The following is a 20,859-nucleotide window of genomic DNA, read 5'->3' as shown; positions in this document are numbered from 1 at the left end:
CAGACTCCAAAGCTGCTTGTAATTACTGATAGGCGAGGGTCACCTCAGATGCCATCCGACGAGGCCAGTTGCTGCGGCGAATCGGGGTATAAAGGCTCCCCCTCGGTGCAGGCAGGAAGTCAGGGAGGTTTGGTAGTGCTGGGATCGCGCCCGCGGTCAGGGTCCTTAGAGGCGGCGTGGTCGCAGCCGGCGGGGTCCGCGGAGACCGCGGGGAAGGAGACGGGGCTCTGGGCCACTGGAACCCACCGCACCCCACCCCCGCTCCCGCCCGTCCCCGAGGGCTGAATCTAGACCGCCTCCTGCTAAGTGTGACTTCCTGCCGGAAGAGCTGGGGCCCCCAGGCTCGGGCTAGTCACTAGTTCACTCGATGGCCCACAGGCCTTCTCTGTAAATGGCAACGTCCATACCATTGTCCGTACCGACAGCAGCCAAAAGGAGCGCCGAGTCGAGAAGAGCCTGGCCAATAGGAGCCAAGAGCCATCTTTGGAAACCTCAAAATGCGACCAAACATGTCCTTCAACCTGGTTGTGAACACAAGAGTAGTTCTCAATGGAAATGTTAGGAGAGTGAAGAAAAGGATTATATTTCAGAAACTATTCTTCAACTCTGAGGCAAAAATAAATACGATTCACATCTCAGAGAGGGAAAGAAAGAAGGCTCTATCTTTTGGAGGAAGAATAAAAACGACAGATGTTACAACCAGATTAGAGACAGTAAAGATAAGAGGTTAAGACCGATTTGCAGAGACAGCCTTACTGCAGATTAAAAACTAATGCCGTATATAGAGAATGGATACATTATAATGCCTACTGTTGGCTTTCATTATAAAAGGGACTTAATTGTTCTAAATGCATTCAATGGGATCACAATTATAAAGTGTTCTGAACACTCTCAGACATTAAAGAGCTCTGCACTTAGGGGGGTTTTCCTTTTTTATCTACCATTCCCCATAGATTCCTCAGTCTGCAACACTGGCAGACGTCCTTGATACACCCTTGCAACCTGGTGAGAGGAACATGGAGAAGCTCCAGTACAAGCAGTGTGATCCAAGGGTGTCATGAAGGTTTCTCACCTCACCCAGTGCCCAGAATTTTCATTCTCATCACTGTGCCTCACCTTTCACTAATTGCCTAGTTACATTTCCTGATCTCAGATATTCATTCGTTTGCTTATTTAAACAGTGGGTGTCTGGGAGAGTTACAGATTTGCTTGTGTGAGAATAAGGGAGAGGGGAGAGGAAGGGATGGGACATTTGATCTTTCCTTCACACCCTGGCATGGATTGTTTTAATTTGGTGTGTCAAGTTGCTGTCTGTCCTACAGTAATTAGCAGAAATCATTGACGTAAGGTGGTAACAGGTTATGTGACCGTGCAATAAGAAAAGAAATAATTTCAAAGTATGTGGGCACTTAAATCACTGAAAGCATGTACTTGAGGAGATTGCACAAGGCCAGAAGGAAAGAGGGTTGGAGCCGGTGTGATAGCAGAATGAGGTCCCTGGTGCCAGGGCAAGAGAGACAGTTTACATGATGCAAACCCTACAATTTTCAAGGCAGGTTCTATGTGCTGGTATATGCTCAACGAGGGGAAATCATTTATATTAACAAACAATAACATTCAGTGTGAAGAGAAATTTCTGCAGAATGTCTGTGGTACTCATTAAGATTATATTTGTATAAACTCAAAACATAATTATGCAAGAGCCCATTAAATATTTTAACACCATGGGGCACGTCAGATAGTACCTGCTTTACTGTCATTTAGTAGTTAAGGTATGTCCGACTCTGTGACCCCATGGAATACATAGCCCACTAGGCTCCTCTGCCCATGGAATTTCTCAGGCAAGGATACTGGAGTGGGTTGCCATTTCCTTCTTCAGTAGTTTGTGCTTATTCAAAGGCAAATATAAGTACCCTTCAAGGTTCATGCTTATGTCAGAAATGAAGTAATTTTTTAAAACTTCTAAAAATATGTGTTTTTACTTTAAGTCTGAAACGCCAGCCTTCTGACCTCAAATCAGAGTGAACCCTAGCCATCTCCTATGCAGCTAAATCAGTCTTTTCCCTCTTTTGTTTGTTGTTCACATGCTCTTGGAAGTCAGAAAATACAGACTTTTATTTCAGGGCTGTAGTCATTAACCCATACCTCTTCTTAGACTTTTGTGTAGATCAGTGTGCAGGTCCTGGGCCTGAGAGCTCTGACTTCACATCTGATGACACTCAGTGTATCTCAGCTTCGTTTCCCAGCCTTTTCAGCCAGCTGTGCACTTGATCTCAGGGTGAACTTTCAAAGACTCACTGAGTGCATCCTCATCTCCCTCCATCCTCTCCTTCCACCAATCCAGCCACTTCTTCATTCCATCTCTAACCCCTACCCACTTGGCATGTGCTTTCTGGAACATTACAGAGTCCTTTTGTGCTTTTTTGTAATTCTAAATGTTTAATAACTTAGGTTGTGGATAGTATAGAAATAACCTGAAAAATACATTGTAAGTTGATTGAGCTGTCTTTTTAGAGTCTATGCCCTAAATTCTGCTAACCAGAGAGAAAACCATGTGTTCTTGTCCATGGTAAACATTGTTCTCTTGTGGCCAGACCTAAAATTAGAATACTTTGAGATCAGTTGTGCAATGTATTTGGCCTCAATTTTAGCAAATGTATTTATTCCAAGATAAAATTTTTTATGTTTCTGTCATTTCTAAAGCAAGTTATAAATTTTAAAATGTACACAAATCGTTTCAAAGATCTTTATATACAACCGTGTAGACACTAAGTGAACTAAGAACTTAGCATGTAATCATAGATTCTTATTCCTTTCTTCTTTTTTTTTTCTTTCCAGGAGAAGGAACGAAGGAAGCACACTGCAATTCTTTTCCAAAGCAGTGTCTCCTAGATTCTTACACATTGCTCTTACATGGTTGCTTTGTGAGCTCAACAATATTTTGTTTATTTAGTCAGGGACAAGGGCAAGGCTTTTTGTAGCTGCCATAGCAACTGACACGATGCTAGGCACCTAGTGATATTTTCAAAAATTCAAGAATGTATCATTAGATGTAACTTTGAGTATCTACTATGTGTAAACCCCAGTGCTAAGCTCTATGATGAACATAAAGATGGCTGGGGTTCAATCCATGACTTCAAGTCATGTACAGTCTATCAGGAGAGGTGACATTGTAATAGAAGTAGAAAGCAAACATTGGCAGTTCCAGCAGGGAAAGATTCTTTGAGGGGGTTAGAAAAGGTATGCTAGGAGTGTGTTCTTTTAAACTGGGCTAGAAGGGTAAGTAGGCTTTCAGCAAGTGAAGCCAGACCAGGGAGGGATGGGAAGAGTCCTGGTTGTTTGCAAGGAGGGTTACATTTGGGAGACAAAGGGTGTCACAGCTCTTAACCTTAGACCAGGAAAGGTTTCAGAATGAGTACTTGGAAATTTAGACTCTATTTCTTAGACAGGGGTAGCTATTAAGCATTTTTGTTGTTGTTGTTGTTGTCCGAGGTTTTTTGAAAATATTATAGCACAGCAGAAAGACTAAAACGGCTCCACACAGGGTTTTGAAGTTCATCCCAACTGTAGGCTGAGTGACCTGCAAGTTGGACAGGCTGCCAGAGTTCAAGAGCTTCAGCATTTCCTTAGTGTCAGGATCTACTTCAATGATTTCCTGATCCAGGGCTGAGACCTCAGGCACGTAATTATCTCTCCTCACTCTCTCCTCCTCCAGCAGCTTGATGGAGATGCCTCTCACCCGGGCCTCTTTGAATCCGTTTCATCAGATGTGTGACGCAGCCTGCGATCTTATTGCGAAGCTTCCTGCTGGGAATAATCGCGATTTCCTCGCACACCCGCTTGATGGTGTGGAAGTCATTGCCCGGGCGCCTGTAGTACTTCTCAATGATGACCCGGGCCGCTTTCTTTACGGTTTTGGTGCGAACGCGACCCATGTTGGCGGGTCCTTGGTAAAAGAGCTATTAGGCATTTTAAATGCAACATGAAAGTGAAAGTGTTAGTCATTCAGTTCAGTTCAGTTGCTCAGTCGTGTCCGACTCTTTGCGACCCCGTGAATCGCAGCACGCCAGGCCTCCCTGTCCATCACCAACTCCCGGAGTTCACTCAGACTCATGTCCATCGAGTCAGTGATGCCATTGTGTCCAACTCTTTTTGAGTCCATGGACTGTATAGCCCACCAGGCTCCTCTGTCCATGGAATTCTCCAGGCAAGAATGCTGGAGTGGGTAGCCATTCCCTTCTCAAGGGGGTCTTCCTGACCCAGGGATTGAACCCTGGTCTTCTGCTTTGCAGGCAGATTCTTTACTGTCTGAGCCACCAGAGAAGCCCCTTAAAGCAACATAGCCTGAAACTTAGATCATTCTGGCACTTGCATATTCAGTAGTTTCCAGGTGGAGGCAGAGACTAGAGCCAGGGAGAATAGTTGAGTTGATTGCAAATGCATCTTTTCTTTTTTTAAAGATTTTTATTTGTTTATTTTGATGTGGACTGTTTTGAAAGTTTTTATTGAATTTGTTACATATTGCTTCTGTTTTGTATTTTGGTTTTTTGGCCTCGAGACATGTGGGAACTTAGCTCCCATACCAGAGATAGTACCTACCCTCCCTGCAGTGTCTTATCCCCTGAACTGCCGGGGAAGTCCTTGCTAATGCATATTTGAATTAAGAGGAAATGAAGGCCTGAAATAGGTGGCAGTAAGCAAAGCACAGAGTTGGACACGACTGAAGTGACTTAGCAGCAGCAAGCAAAGGATAGGAAACAAAAAACTAACACTTGATAGATTTCTCATAGATTTTTCTCCTTTAGCCTGCACAACCTCTGGGAGGTGAGCATTAGAGTTCCATCTGATGAATAAGGAATAAGGTAGCTGGTTTGCTTAGGTTTGCTTATCTCGTAAACGATGGAATCTTGACAAAGGCCACTGTTTTCTTACTGGGGAGATGCCAGAGACAGAATCCAGGGAGCTGTTTGGTTGGGAAAGGCTGAACCAGAGTAGACACTTAGAGGTGATGGTTAAAATACTTGAAATGGAAAAGATCACGGTGAGAGCACCTTTCAACCAGTATTTGGAAACGCCTTCACTCACTAGGCCTTTGAAGTTAAAAAAAAAAAAAAAAAAGCCAAAGAGAGTGCACAAACCTAGAAAATGCAGTAAATGAATTGGAACGTTTGGGAAAAATCCACCACTTGCACTTTGATTTTCTGAAGTGCAAGATGAAGCCCCTAGCTGAGGAGCTTAACCAGACAATAACATGTCCTTCAGAGATGAAAAGAAACTGTCTTCAAATCTCGTGGGTGGAGAACTAGAGTAGTGTGTGTGAGGAATCCAGGCAGGAGGAGACTGAGAAATAGATGGGCAAGGGAGTGGGAAGGAAAAATAATAAAGAAAATGGAAAATACTTGGATTAATATCGTTTATTCATTTCTCCCTTCCTTCCTACCTCCCTCACCTCTTCCTTCCTTTCTTTTTTGCACTTTGATCTACTTTGTGCCAAGCAATGAGCCAGGCTCAGAGATACAAAATAAGTCATGCTGAGATAAGGAATGAAATGCTTTGAAGAACATGGCAATTCTTTTTGCTTATGATGTACCACCCTCTCCGTAAACATCTGAAATAATCGGGGGTCAAACTGGGTGAAATTCGTCCATTCAGATTTCAGACTTTTTGAATTTTTAGAAATAATTGTCCTCAGTGGTGGCAACTTTAAAAGCCCTTTTACATGCATTATCTCATTTATCTCCACAAGAGTCTTTACTTACTCAAAAATATGCCTCCAACTATTAGAAATTTGGGGCTTCCCTGGTGGCTCAGATGGTTAAGAATCTGCCTGCAATGCAGGAGACCCAAGTTCAATCCCTGGGTTGGGAAGATCTCCTGGAGAAGGGAATGACTACCCACTCCAACGTTCTTGCCTGGAGAATCCCATGGACAGAGGAACCTGGTGGGCTTTAGTGCATGGTGTCACAAAGAGTCGGACATGACTAACACTAGGATTGGAAACTTGGTTCTGCTCCGACACTGCTCCTTTAAAAGAGATTATTTTTTTTTAAATTAATTTGTCTGCACTGGGTCTTAGTTGTGGCATGTGGAATCTAGCTCTCTGATCAGGGATCGAATCTGGGCCCCCTGCACTGGGACTGCAGAGTCTCAGCCACTGAAGCCCCAGGGAGTCCCAGCAGTGCTCCTTGAGGTGGTTAGGACTGCTTTTCCTCCCACGCAAACAGCTGGCACATTCCTCTGGGATTTTCCTACCTCCGGTTAAACATCCTGCGGTCCTGCAGCTCGCCAATGGTTTTGAATTCTTTGTCCCCTTAATCAGTCTCCACCAGACACATACAGTTTGTCAGTGTTTTTCTTAAAAGATAGTGTCCATATGAAAGTGAAAAATCCCAGATGTGTTTGACAAGTTCTAAATAGCATTGGACTATTTATTTCATTTTACCATTAGCGTACTTCTTTTGAAGTTTAAAATCAAATTAAAGTTTGGAGTTGACACATCCCATTTAGGAATAATATTGACCTTTAATCCGACTTTACTTTTAACCCCTTTTCAAGTAAGTTGCACTAGAGAATAAGTCTATCCCCATAAGTGTTAAAACTTTTAAAGGGTAAACAGATATATGTTTATTTAGGCACCAGGCATTCCTGGAAGGACATGTAAGAAGGTGGCTCCTTACTTCTAAGGAGTAGGAAAGGGATGTTCTCAGAGGGAGATTTTTTTAACCTTTTTCTTTATACCCTTTTGTACTATTTGCATTTTACATTAAATATGTAATGAAATAAAAGGTATAATTTTATCCCAACTATATTTAGTCAAATATAAATTTTAATTTATAGAATTAAATTTCAACTTATAAAATAATTGTTTCTTTTCACATGAACTACAATTCAGCTGCAAGCTTATTTTTGTGTAGTTGGATTTTTTTTAACCTAAATGCAATACTTTCTCTTATCTACAGAAATTTCAGCTTGCTTTATTCAACCCAGTGCATCCAATCTGGGAAAAGCTTTTTCATTCTTTAACTTAACCTGTGTTTCCCAGAATTATCTCATCTGCTATATTAATAAATACACCATTTATGGTGATAATGATAGTAGTAAAGCCCCATATTTTTAAGGGATTCATGTGTTCTGTGTACTGGGGTAAGGCATTTTACAGACAGTATCTCACTTTCTTCACAACACTCCTTTGAGGCTGGTATAATTATCCCCACTTATGGATGATGAAACCAGAGTTAACAGAAGAAAATTAACTTTCCCACATTCACATATGTAGTTTGGTAGTACTGAGATTTGAAATTAAGGTCACTCTGACTCAGAGCAGATTTTTTTTTTTAATTGTGGTAATAAACACATAACATGAAGTCTACCTGCTTTTCAAATGTTAAGGTATTGTTAACTATATATCCATTGCAGCAGAGTGGATGTTCTTAACCACTGCACAACCCAAGCCAACAATAAAAACCATAAACAGAGCAGGGTCAAGGACTGAAACTTGTGCCGGAGACATTCCTCCAGTGTGACAGCAATGTGTTGACTCACATTCTCTGTGTATGTTACCATCACCCACCCATGTGGGATATCAAGGGCTAAGCTGTTCAGTACGGTAGCCACTAGCCCCAAAGGGTCACTGAGCACCCAAAATGTGGCCACTCCAAACTGAGATGTGCTGTGCACTTGATTCCCAAGGCTTAGCATGAAATAAAGAATGTAAGGTATCTTATTAATAATTGATTGCATTTGAAATAATATTTTGGATATATTTGGTTAAATAAATATATTATTAAAATTAATTTCATCTGTTTATTTTTTAATGTGGCTTCTAGAACATTTATAATTACATTTGAGGCTTGTATTTGTGGCTCACAATGTGTATTTCTATCAGACAGTGCTGGCTTAAAATAAGTCCTGAATCCCCAGGAGCTTACAGTTCAGATAAAAATTTATGAAAGAGTTAAGAACATAAAAAGTATTATTGAATAATATAAGCATCAAAATAGAATGCTACAGAGTACAGGAGTTCACAGATAAGGACCAGTAAAAGAGAAAGGCCTTAGAAGTGGGGCTGGACTTCTCTGGGCCTTTAAGGAGTTAAAAGAGAGGCTCCCAGGTTAGGAGGTCTTCCCTGGTAGCTCAGATGGTAAAGAATCTACCTGCAATGCAGGAGACCCTGGTTCAGTCCTTGAGTTGAGGAGATCCCCTGGAGGAGGGCATGGTAACCTTTTCCAGTATTCTTGCCTGGAGAATTCAATGGACAGAGAAGCTTAGCAGGCTACAGTCCACAGGGTTGCAAAGAGTTGGACACGATTGAGCGACTAACACTTTCACTTTCCAGGACACAGGCCCACATGAGCTCCACAGCATGGAGATGGAAAGGGGGCCTGTGAGCAAGAATGAGGATGGTAATCTGAATGAAGGAGGTAACTGAGGCTGAGGAATGCCAGAGACCATGTGGGCTCATTAGCCATAAAGTTCAGGTAGAGCTCAGGGATTTTGCTCTTCAGCAGAGAGGGAGCACAGATATTTTTAGTGCAGGAATGATGAAATCTGCATCTTAATTTTTTTCAAACAAAAGGTCTCTTATGTTTAATACTGAACCTACTAGTGCAGAATCATTGAAACAAAGAAAAAAAATCAGTTTCCCAATAGAACCTGTCCAACTGTCCAGATAGTGGTGATGACATAAGCAGCCCAAGATCTTGATACAGCATTAAAGTATGGTGTCATCTCATGTGGGATTCCTTAAAGACCCAGCCTGGCTCTTCTCTACTGTCTCCTCTTGGAGTTAGACTTGATGTTATTACCAGTGTTCATCCAAACCCATCTGGGGAATGAGATGATTATGCTTTTGTTTCTTGGCCAGGAATCATTTAACGCTGAAAATCTCCAGAGGTAACCTATGAGAACAGAGTCAACCACACACACTACATTGGTGAGAGCTCTCTCCCTCAAAAGAGAGAGCAAAATCTGTTTTAGAGCATTAATGTGGCAGGGCTCAAGGCAGATGTGGTAGGGGAGGGGAAGAAATGGGCACACTGAAAGAAGAAAAGAACAGTTAAGAAGTGAATGTCTTCCTCTACCCATGTGGGGGCTAAAGCTGGGCCCCAGACTGAGGACTTGGATCTAAGGATGGAGAGAAGAGGTATAAGAGATATCTTTAACAAAGCAACATAGTACTTGACGTGTGGGTGCCCAGTCACTTCAGTCAGAGAGGGTCTGACTCTTTGTGACCCTAGGACTATATAAGGCTTCCAAGCTCTTCTGTCCATGGGATTCACCAGACAAGAATACTGGAGTGGGTTGCCATGCTCTCTTCCAGGGCATCTTCCCAACTTAGGGATGGAACCCAAATCTCCATTGCAGGTAGATTCTTTACCACTGAGCCACCAGGGAAGCCTCTAGTATTTTATGACTGGTGGCATATAGAGATTTGAGAATTACCCTCAGAGACTACATATCTACACACGCTTTCCTTTTTTATTTTTTTATTTGTTTTTTAATTTTTATTTTTAATTTATTTTACTTTACAATACTGTATTGGTTTTGCCATACATTGACATGACTCCACCACGGGTGTACATGAGTTCCCAAACATGAACCCCCCTCCCACCTCCCACCCCACATCATCTCTCCAGATCATCCCCGAGCACCAGCCCCAAGCATCCTGTATCCTGCTTCGAACATAGACTGGCGATTCGTTTCTTACATGATAGTATACATGTTTCAATGCCATTCTCCCAAATCATCCCACCCTCTCCCTCTCCCTCTGAGTCCAAAAGTCTGCTCTACACATCTGTGTCTCTTTTGCTGTCTCGCATACAGGTTCATCATTACCATCTTTCTAAATTCCATATATATGCGTTAGTATACTGTATTGGTGTTCTTCTTTCTGGCTTACTTCACTCTGTATAATAGGTTCCAGTTTCATCCATCGCATTAGAACTGATTCAAATGTATTCTTTTTAATGGCTGAGTAATACTCCATTGTGTATATGTACCACAGCTTTCTTATCCATTCATCTGCTGATGGGACATCTAGGTTGTTTCCAAGTCCTGGCTATTATAAACAGTGCTGCGATGACGTGTCTCTTTCAATTCTGGTTTCCTCTGTGTGTACGCCCAGCAGTGGGATTGCTGGGTCATAAGGCAGTTCTATGTGCAATTTTTTAAGGAATCTCCACACTGTTCTCCATAGTGGCTGTACTAGTTTGCATTCCCACCAACAGTATAAGAGGGTTCCCTTTTCTCCACACCCTCTCCAGTATTTATTGCTTGCAGACTTTTGGATAGCAGCCATTCTGACTGGTGTGAAGTGGTACCTCATTGTGGTCTTGATTTGCGTTTCTCTATTAATGAGTGACATTGAGCATCTTTTCATGTGTTTGTTAGCCATCTGTATGTCTTCTCTGGAGAAATGTCTATTTAGTTCTTTGGCCCATTTTTTGATTGGGTCATTTATTTTTCTGGACTTGAGTTGCATAAGTTGCTTGTATATTTTTGAGATTAGTTCTTTGTCAGTTGCTTCATTTGCTATTATTTTCTCCCATTCTGAAGGCTGTCTTTTCACCTTGCTTATATTTTCCTTTGTTGTGCAGAAGCTTTTAATTCTAATTAGATCCCATTTGTTTATTTTTGCTTTTATTTCCAGAATTCTGGGAGTTGGATCATAGAGGATCCTGCTGTGATTTATGTCGTAGAGTGTTTTGCCAATGTTCTCCTCTAGGAGTTTTATAGTTTCTGGTCTTACGTTTAGATCTTTAATCCATTTTGAGTTTATTTTTGTGTGTGGTGTTAGAAAGTGATCTAGTTTCACTCTTTTACAAGTGGTTGACCAGTTTTTCCAGCACCACTTGTTAAAGAGATTGTCCTTACTCCATTGTATATTCTTGCCTCCTTTGTCAAAGATAAGGTGTCCATATGTGTGTGCCTTTTATCCTGAATAAACTGAGAGTTGAGAGAATGACTACACTGATCACTGGGACTGTCACACACAGTAAAAGCCATTCATTTGACACAAATCAAGTTGAAACAAACCATTCAAAAGCCCTCTATATAATGGCCAGCATTTCCAAGAATCTTTTGGTTGGAAAATTATTTGCAAATCCCATTTAGATAACAGCTGAACTGAAAATCATGGAGTTTCCCCATTTGGCACTACTCACTATTTAAATGAATATCAAACAATGGGGTTAAAATGGACGGGACAGAAAGTGGAAGAAGACCAAAAGCTCTCAGCACATATTGGCCAGGAATCCACACAAACAGCAAAGGGAAATTGGAATGTAAATAGAATCAGGAGCATCAGACAGAATTAATCTAGACAAAGTCATCAGTGTTCCACACAGCAGAGTAAAAGTGAATTGTGCTTTATTCAGCTCAATTAGCTAATCCAACTGCGTGGTAAAGAGTGCTGTGATTAGTACCTTTTCAATTTTTTTGGTGGCAAGTTTGGTACTAAAGTTTAATTAATAAGTTAAATAGATTTATGCACTCACTCCGGGCAATTTATTAACAATAAATTGGAAATCAGTTTTAAAGTATTGGCTTCTCTGTCATCTATCCTAGATACCCTGAGATCTACCATTATTTTTTTCACTTTATTGGTTTATTAACTTATTTCTAAAAAACTACTATATATTAAATAACTTCTATGTGCCAGCCACTGTATTATGTGAAAGAAACACAGTTTCTCCTCTCAATAAGCACAGGAGACCAGCATGTAAGCTCAGAAGTTAAATATGCATACCTGGTTCTATTACTGATGTGGGGTGGACAAAGCTCAGTTTCTTGGTGGCAGGAATAAGGCACTGAGGGTTCAGGCAGGGAGTGACATGATGGAGTTCTGTGATCCATCTTCATCATTTACAGGCTCTATATTGGCAGGTTCTGGATTTGCCAATTTGTCTACTTGGTGAAATTTATTTGTAAGCTCAAAATTAACACTTGCAGTACTTTGTGATCACTGTGGGCGTGGACCGAGAAGTGAAAAATCTGAATCTCCCAGCTCTCATCCCCAGCTGAGGTGGAGCACGGGGATCTCTGCCTTCCTGCGTCAACTCCTACCCTAAAAGATGTACTGTTTGTAGTCTATTTAGTGCCCCCTCTTTTGCGGGGGGAAGTTTTGCACTTTTTGTTGGCAGTTTTGTTTTTTTAAATGCTGAAGTGCTGTCCTGCTCCTCTGGGCATGAACACGCTGATGTGTGTTATGGAGAAAACACTGCGTTAGGTAAAACTGTCCAGGCATGCATAGGCATGCTGTGGCTGTGACTTCAATATTAATGAATCAGTGAGATAGATTAAGTAAGGTGTCCTTAAACAGAAATGCACATAAGACAAGGTTATATACTGATTAGCTGATGAAAATGTTATGACCAGAGGCTTTCAGGAACCGAATCCTATATTTTCCTTTCAGGAGCAATGGTTTGGTATTTGCTAATTCAGTATTTGTGGCAACTTCGTAGAACATAACTCCAGTGAATAACAAGAACTGAGAGCACTTTAGAACAATCCCTTTGGCAGAGTTGTGGTCAATAAATTGGAGGGTTTCTTGCCTGCTGTCTTTTATACACTATCATAGCTGTTCATCTGAAAAGAAGAAGGCCTTAGCCCTCAGTGAGGATCTATTTATTCACTTGTTCTTTCACTCAGTAACTCTCTCGTTCTTTAAACGATAATTTGCCTATTTCTTTATCATTCATTTTTGCTTGCACTGGGCCTTCGTTGCTGCAAGCAGGCTTTCTCTAGCTGTGGAGAGGGCGCTGCTCTTCGTTGTGGTGCGCAGGCTTCTCACAGCACTGGCTCCTCTTGTTGCACAGCACAGGCTCTAGGCACACGGGCTTCCGCGGCTGCAGCACACAGAGCACAGGCTCTAGGCACACGGGCTTCCGCGGCTGAACCAGAGCACGGGCTCTAGGCACACGGGCTTCCGCGGCTGCAGCACACGGAGCACAGGCTCCAGGTACACGGGCTTCCGCGGCTGAACCAGAGCACGGGTTCTAGGCACACGGGCTTCCGCGGCTGAACCAGAGCACGGGCTCTAGGCACACGGGCTTCCGCGGCTGCACACGGAGCACAGGCTCTAGGAACACGGGCTTCCGCGGCTGCAGCACACAGAGCACGGGCTCTAGGCACACGGGCTTCTGTGGCTGCAGCACACAGACTCAGCAATTGTGGCACATAGGCTTTAGTTGCTCCGCGGCCATATGGAATCTTCTGGGACCAGGGATCGAACCCATGTCCCCTACATTGGCAGGCGGATTCTTACCCACTCTACCACCAGGGAAGTCCATCAGTAACTGTCTCTTGAACACCTATTATATGAGGCATATAGTGAACACAGATGGACAAGGTGCCTTCATCATGGGTAAAGTGGAGGCCATCAGACTGACAGGTATCAGCGACTGACTAGGTCTGAGGGAGGAAAGAGAAGGCCAAGGGGTGGCCTAACTTTCTGTTTCAGGGAAGACAGCAGGTGAATGCTGCTGATTCTCCCATATGAAGGAACGTAAGGAGGAGGAGCAGTCTTTGGAGGAAACAATGAAGAAGTTGGTTGGATACATATATTTTAAATTTATGTTTATTTATTTCATTTTTGGCTGCACTGGATTCTACTGTGCATGGCTTTCTCTGGCTTCAGAGAGTGACTTCTCATTGTGCTGGCTTCCCTGGTTGCACGGAAGTGTGGGCTCAGTGGTTGTGATACACAGGCTTAGTTGCCCCCTTGCTTGTGGGATCTTCCTGGACCAGGGATTGAACCCATGTCCCCTGCATTGGCAGGCAGATTCTTAATCACTGGACTACCAGGGAAGTCCACATAGTTTTGAGGCATATGGGGAGCTTCCATTTAGAAGACCAGTGGCAGGTAAGTGGCAGGTAAATATATGGACCTAGAGATCAAGAAAGTCATCATTGCCCCTTGTCCTTCCCAAGGTGGGCTCCAGGCAGAAGTGTGAAGTAGAAGAAGACCTCTCAGTGTTTCCCTTATTCTTGGAGCCTGCCCTCTGGGTAATCGGCTACTATTTATCATGATCCTTAGGCCATTGGCCTATATTAGATGCCCACCTGGAGCCTCTTTTCTTTCTCCTTTGAACCCAATAAAGTTCTGCACTCATCTAATTTCTAATCCAGAATATGAGCAATCTCCTTTAGGAGATGAAGGGCCTAACTTCAAAAATTTGTTTGAGGACTTTTGACTCTGGCTGTATGGGGTCATTGGTATCAGTGTTGCTCTCCCACCCAAATCAACTAGAAAAATGAACAAAACCTAGGAAACAGCTGCTTTTGCTTACTAGATAACAGGCAACAAGGGACTGTGGTCCCTGAGAGAGTGATCACAAATAAGACAGTAACAAATTTGATTGCCCTGACTCACCATCCAGAAGCACTTCCAGAATTCCAGCAGTGTGGGGAGGGTTCAGTTCTGGAACCATGGAGAACAGAGGCAGCTGAAACTCATTAGGCAGAACATGGAGAGGAGAGAGCTATGCAGACTGGTCCAGAATTTTGTGTGGTGCCATCCTGAAGCTGTTGATGAACACGTGGCTGCCCAGGCATGAGGTGTGGTGACAAAGAACAGTGGTCAGGACTTCCCTGGAGGTACAGTGGATAAGAATCTCCCTGCCAGTACAGGGAACATGGTTCAGTCCCTGGTCTGGGAAGATTCCACATGCCTCAGAGCAGCTAAGCACATGCACCACGACTACTGAACCCACCTGCTGCAACTATTAAATCCTGTGGGCTGAGAGCCTGTGCTATGCATCAAGAGAAGCCCCCACAAAGAGAGGCCTGTGCCCCAGAATGAAGTGTAGCTGCCGCTTGCTGGAACTAGAGAAAGCTCATGAGCAGCAATGAAGAGCCAGTGCAACCAAAAGAAAAAAGTCAGACCTCTCACAGAGCTGGAAGATCCTGAGATCTGACAACCGGAGGAGAGATACTCGGTGAACACTCAGTGTTGGCAGGCATTGGAGAAACTAGAGGTTGATTTCTCAGACATAGGACTCTACTACCTCTAGGTAAAGCCATTTGTTGTATCTAAACGAACCAATTTTCTAAGAATTGGCTTACTTCTTAGAACTATCAAAAGTCCTATTTCTATTTTGCTTAATGTTTGTGTTGCTGTTCAGTCACTAAGTCATGTCCAACCCTTTGCAAACCCATGAACTGCAGCATACGAGGTTTCCCTGTCCTTCACTATCTCCTGGAGTCTGTTCAAACTCATGTCCATTGAGTTGATGATGCCATCCAACCATTTCATCCTCTGTTGTCCCCTTCTCCTCCTGCCCTCAATCTTTCCCAGCATCAAAGTTTTTTCCATTGAGTCAGCTCTTCACATCAGGTAGCCAAAGTATTGGAGCTTCAGCTTCTGCATCAGTCCTTCCAATGAACATTCAGGAGTGATTTCCTTTAGGACTGACCGGTTTGATCTCTTTGCAATCCAAAGTACTCTCAAGAGTCTTCTCCAGCACCACAGTTCGAAAGCATCAATTCTTCTGTGCTCAGCTTTCCTTATGGTCCAACACTCACATCTCTACATAACTATTGGACAAAGTCTAGATTTGACCAGATGGATCTTTGTCAGAAAAGCAATGTCTCTCCTTTTTAATATGCTGTCTGGTTTGTCACTGGAGAAGGCAATGGCACCCCACTCCAGGATTCTTGCCTGGAAAATCCCAAGGACAGAGGAGCCTGGTAGGCCACAGTCCATGGGGTGGCTGAGAGTTGGACATGACTCAGTGACTTCACTTTCACTTTTCACTTTCATGCATTGGAGAAGGAAATGGCAGCCCACTCCAGTGTTCTTGCCTGGAGAATCCCAGGGACGGAGGAGCCTGGTGGGCTGCCGTCTATGGGGTTGCACAGAGTCAGACACGACTGAAGCGACTTAGCAGCAACAGCAGCAGCTGGTTTGTCACAGTTTTTCTTCCAAGGAGCAAATGTCTTTTAATTTCATTGCTGCAGTCACTGTCTGTGGTGATTTTGGAGCCCAAGAAAAGAAAATTTGTCATTGTTTCCACTTTTTCCCAATCTAATGTTTATATACATAGCTTAACTATTTTCTGCATGCCCAGATCCCACAGAGACACCCTGACACCATTAAGAAGATTGATTTTAATAACTTTTACTTGCATAGCACTGTATGCTTTCTTTTAAAAATATAGAACATTTAGTACAATTAAATGTTATATTTTAAAGTATAAGTGATAGATAACACAAAGAAGAAAATCAGATGGCCTATAATCCCACCACTCACAGATAACCATGTTTTGTACTGTGTACCTTTTAAAGAGCACATCACATTCTCAGACATTATCTCATTTTGTCATCACAACAGCTGATTAAGCAGATGGAATGCGTATTATTATCCATATCTTATGGATAAATTTAAGTGGCTTGCCTGAGAACAACTGGCTTAAAGACCAGGAAACCAGACCTGAGCTCAGATACCCTGACTGTAGGTGTTTCCAGTCTCTGGGAGCTGAAGTTCCCAAGGAACTGTACCCCAAACAGTCTTCAGTTAGCTTTTCCATTAAGGTAGAAAAAAGGCCAAGAAAATAGTTCATCTGTAACTAGAAAATAAACTTTTTAGGCTTGAATAGTTAAGGAAAAACTTTTAGGAAAGTAAAGAGAAATGTATTCAGAAATAGCCATCCTCCCCTGAGTCAAAGAAAGAGGGTGGGTTTCATTTCACTTTGGGGTAGTAGATTTTAAGAGGGAGAGGAGGACATCCTGTTTATATATCACAGGCTAGGTGAGAGAGCAAGGTAACCCAGATCAAGAATTACACTGAGATAATTTGAGGATGCAGCTAAGAGGGGGGAACATCTGAAATTTAAATTGTTATTTTGTAAATCAAAGATGAATAAAGAATTCTCTCATTTCTCAAATCTGCTATTTTTAAAATAACTGATTTCTCAGTGAGTCTGTCCTTCTTAAAATCCTTCTTCCAGTTGTATTTCAGTCTTCTTTGCCTTTGAAAGCAGCATGGGGGATTCCAGGCAGCCTAACTCCTTCCCAGATTTTGGCTTGTCCTTTCAGGTACTTAGAGCCCAAAACCCTCTGTCAGATTGTAAGGGTGCCCTATCAGCCAGAGTGAGTTAGGAGTAAAGTAAGTCCCAGCTACATAGGAGACAACAAGGTTTGTCTTCAGCCTCATTCTCACCCCCTTTGCCAACTTTAAGAGAAATTGTCTGCTTAAATTTAAAAAAATACACAAGCAAACAAATAACATGCCAGCAGCTTTACACTAGGTTCAGTGTTTACATCTGAAAAAAGAACACGGGATGGATCACAAACACTGGGACGAGGGGGCAGTCTTCACTCTGGCTCAGGGCCCCCACACCTTACTCTATTCTTCTTGGATATGCTCCCATTCCTAACTGGGTTTTCTGCTGAGGGTAAGAGTCCTTTTTGTTTTGAAAGCATTCCAAAACCACGGACAACCTCTGTGCATATATTAAACCTTCTCATCTGGAGCTATCTGGCAAGCCCTGGTGAGTGAATTCTGCCATCTGGGCAGATTTTGTAACTGCCAAAAGATCAGGTTTTAGAGAGAAAGTGAATGTGTTACACGGTATTTTTTTGGTTCAGTCCGATGATATGGCCCATCAACCAACACAATTAGTCTGCATTTTGCTAAAATTTCTGATATATCTATTCATTCATGAACAGAAGTTAGATGGTTATGAGTTTTCCCATCAAGTAATAGAAGAAGAATACCAGGGTCAAGGCATTGTAATGATGAATGGAAATAAGTAAGGGAGAAGAAACAGGATTTCATAGGAGATAAACCTACATACTGAGAAATGTGTATTTTCAATGAATAACAAAGACTGTTCAGCAGAAAGGACCATCAGATTTAAAGGAGACCCTAAAACATATCAAACATGGAAGGCCCACACTTTCCAATTTTAAAACCTTCTACCAAGCTCCAGTAATCAAAACACTGTGGAACTGGCATAAGGACAGACACACAGACCAATGAACTAGATAGACCTGAGAGCCCAGAAATAGACTGTCACATCCACGGTCAGCTGATTTTCCACAAGAGTGCCAAGACCATTCAATGAAGACAGAACAGTCTCTTTAACAAATGGTACTGAGAAAACTGGACAGCCTCACGTAAAAGAATGAAACTGGACTCTTACCTCACACCAATCACAAAAATTAACTCAAAATGGATCAAAGAAAATAATAAATGGGTCAGACTTTAAGAGCAAAATTGTTGTTTTCTGTGCCGAGTGGCATGTGGGATCTTAGTTTCCTGACCAGGGACTAACCATGCAGCTAAGTCGCTTCAGTTGTGTCCAACTCTGTGTGACCCCATAGACGGCAGCTCACCAGGCTCCCCCGTCCCTGGGATTCTCCAGGCAGGAACACTGGAGTGGGTTGCCATTTCCTTCTCCAATGCATGAAAGTGAAAAGTGAAAGTGAAGTCGCTCAGTTGTGTCTGACTCTTAGCGACCCCATGGACTGTGGCCTACCAGGTTCTTCCATCCATGGGATTTTCTAGGCAAGAGTACTGGAGTGGGGTGCCATTGCCTTCTCTGAACCCTAAGCCCCCTGCATTGGAGGTGCAGAGTCTTAACCTCTGGACTGCCAGGGAAGCCCCAGGGAAGATCTTCATGACACTGGATTTAGCAATGTGTTCTTAAGTTTGACACCAAAAAACAAGCAATGAAAGAAAATAATCAGTTGGACGTCATCAAAACTAAAACTTGGGCAGGAGGTTTAAGAAGGAGGGGACATATGTATTCCTACAGCTAGTCAACATTGATGTTTGGCAGAAACCAGCATAATATTGTAAAGCAATTATCCTTCAATTAAAAATAAATAAATTTTTTTAAAAAGAAACAAAACTAAAACATTTGTGCATCAAAGGACACTCAAGAAAGTTAAAAGACAACCTGAAGAATGGAAGAAAATATTTGCAAATCATATATGTGAAAAGGTTTAATACTCAGAACATCTGAAGAACTACATTTCAACAAGAAGATATTTCAGTTTTAAAATGAGCAAAGGACTTCAGTAAACTTTTCTACGAAGAAGTTATACAAGTCAAAAATTAGCTGATGAAAAGAAGCTAGATACCATCAGTCAATCTGTTGTTTTGTCAGGAAATCGTGTCTGACTGTTTTGCGACCCTATCGTCTGTAGCCCACCAGGCTTCTCAGTCCTTAGGATTCCCAGACAAGAATACTGGAGTGGGTTGCCATTTCCTTCTTCACTCTTCCTGACCCAGTGAATGAAGGGAAATGCAAATCTAAACCACAATGACTACCACGTCACACAAATTATGATGGTGATAATTAAAAAAACAGACATAGCAAGTGTTAGCAAGGATGCAGTGAAATTGGAACACTTATACACTGCCTATCAGGTTGTAAAATTGTGCAGCTTCTGTGAAAAAAAAAAAAAGTTTGGCAGTTCTTCAGAAAGTTAAACAGAATTACCATATAAGCTAGCAATTCCACTCCTAGGTATACACCCCAAAGAATTGAAATCAGGGACCTAAGCAGTACACAAGCTTATACATCAATGTTCATAGCAGCATTATTCACAATAGCCAAAAATAGAAACAACACATGTATCTATCAGTAGATGAATAAATAAACAAAATGTGGTATTTGCAACAGTATATTATTCAGTTATAAAAAGAAATGAGATTCTAATGTATTCCACAACAAAGATGAACCATGAAAAAATTATACTAGGTGAAATAAGCCTAACACAAAAGGACAAATGTATGATTCCACTTAGGTAAACTCTCCAAATCATAGCGAAAGAAAGCAGATTAGAAGTTGCCAGGGAATGTGGGGAGAGGAATGGTGAGTTGCTGCTTAATGGCTACAGAGTTTCTGTTTCGAAAGATGAAACGTTGATGAAAGGGCACTTCAAAATAAATAGTGGTGATGGTTGCCCAGCATAGCCTCTGTAATTAATGTCACTGAATTTAAAATGATTAAAATGGAAAACTTCAGGTTATATGCATTTATTTTACACAATTAAAAACATACACACCAGACTTCCCTGGTTGTCCAGTGGTTAAGAATCTGCCTGCCAATGCAGGAGACATGAGTTCAATCCCTGCTCTGGGAAGATCCCACATGGCCTAGAGCAACTAAACCTGTGAGCCCCAACTACTGAGCCCACATGCAGCAGTAACTACCAAAGCCCCTGCCCTCGAGCCCATTCTCTGCAACAAGAGATGTCAACGCAATGCACAGCCCAAGCTCTGCAACTACAGGACAGTCCCTGCTCGCTCCAGCTAGAGAAGACCCATTTGCAGTAATGAATAAATAAGCTAATTAAAATTAAAAAATAATGCACACAGCCAAACCAAGTTTGGCTAGTTGGGCTGCTGTGGTTACTGCACTTATGTGGCTTAGCTTTGCCACTGGACCAAGGCAGACTGTGGTAGATTACTGGACTCTGATGATCCTCATGGAGGTGAGTCTCATGTACAATTACGTAGAAAGGCTTATGGTAACCAGGAAGGCCAGAGAGGGAGGCAGTTAAGAGCTAATTTTAACTCATTCAAGCCCCATTCCTGTTTAGAGTCCCGGGGAAGATATTTGCTTACCAAGGACTTGGTAAAGTCGCATGGTGACAAGGCAATTTCAGAGAAGCTGGAAGCCACAGCTTGCAGCTGCCAGTGAGACCCAAGAATCTTCTGTTTTTTAAATTGAAGTATAATTGATCTGTAATCTTAATTGTCTCTTAATAACTGGCCTCGGAAAGTTTTGAAGTTCCTGCAGTGTGTCACCTCCTTGGTGATGCTGAAAGCTCAGCTTCTCTGTGCACCAGTGCCAAATAAAATCTCAGAGACAGAGTTTTGGGTGAAGTAGAAAAGAATAGCTTTAT

General features: G+C 42.3%; 1 pseudogene; it reads right to left on the bottom strand.

The window, feature by feature from the left end:
* Positions 1 to 3,427: 3,427 nt before the first annotated feature.
* On the bottom strand, positions 3,428 to 3,935 carry LOC138087746 (small ribosomal subunit protein eS17-like; annotated as a pseudogene).
* Positions 3,936 to 20,859: the final 16,924 nt, after the last annotated feature.

Source organism: Capricornis sumatraensis, chromosome 10 (genome assembly GCF_032405125.1).
Source record: "Capricornis sumatraensis isolate serow.1 chromosome 10, serow.2, whole genome shotgun sequence".
Classification (NCBI taxonomy): Eukaryota; Metazoa; Chordata; class Mammalia; order Artiodactyla; family Bovidae; genus Capricornis; species Capricornis sumatraensis.
This window is presented reverse-complemented; position numbering and strand designations above follow the sequence as displayed.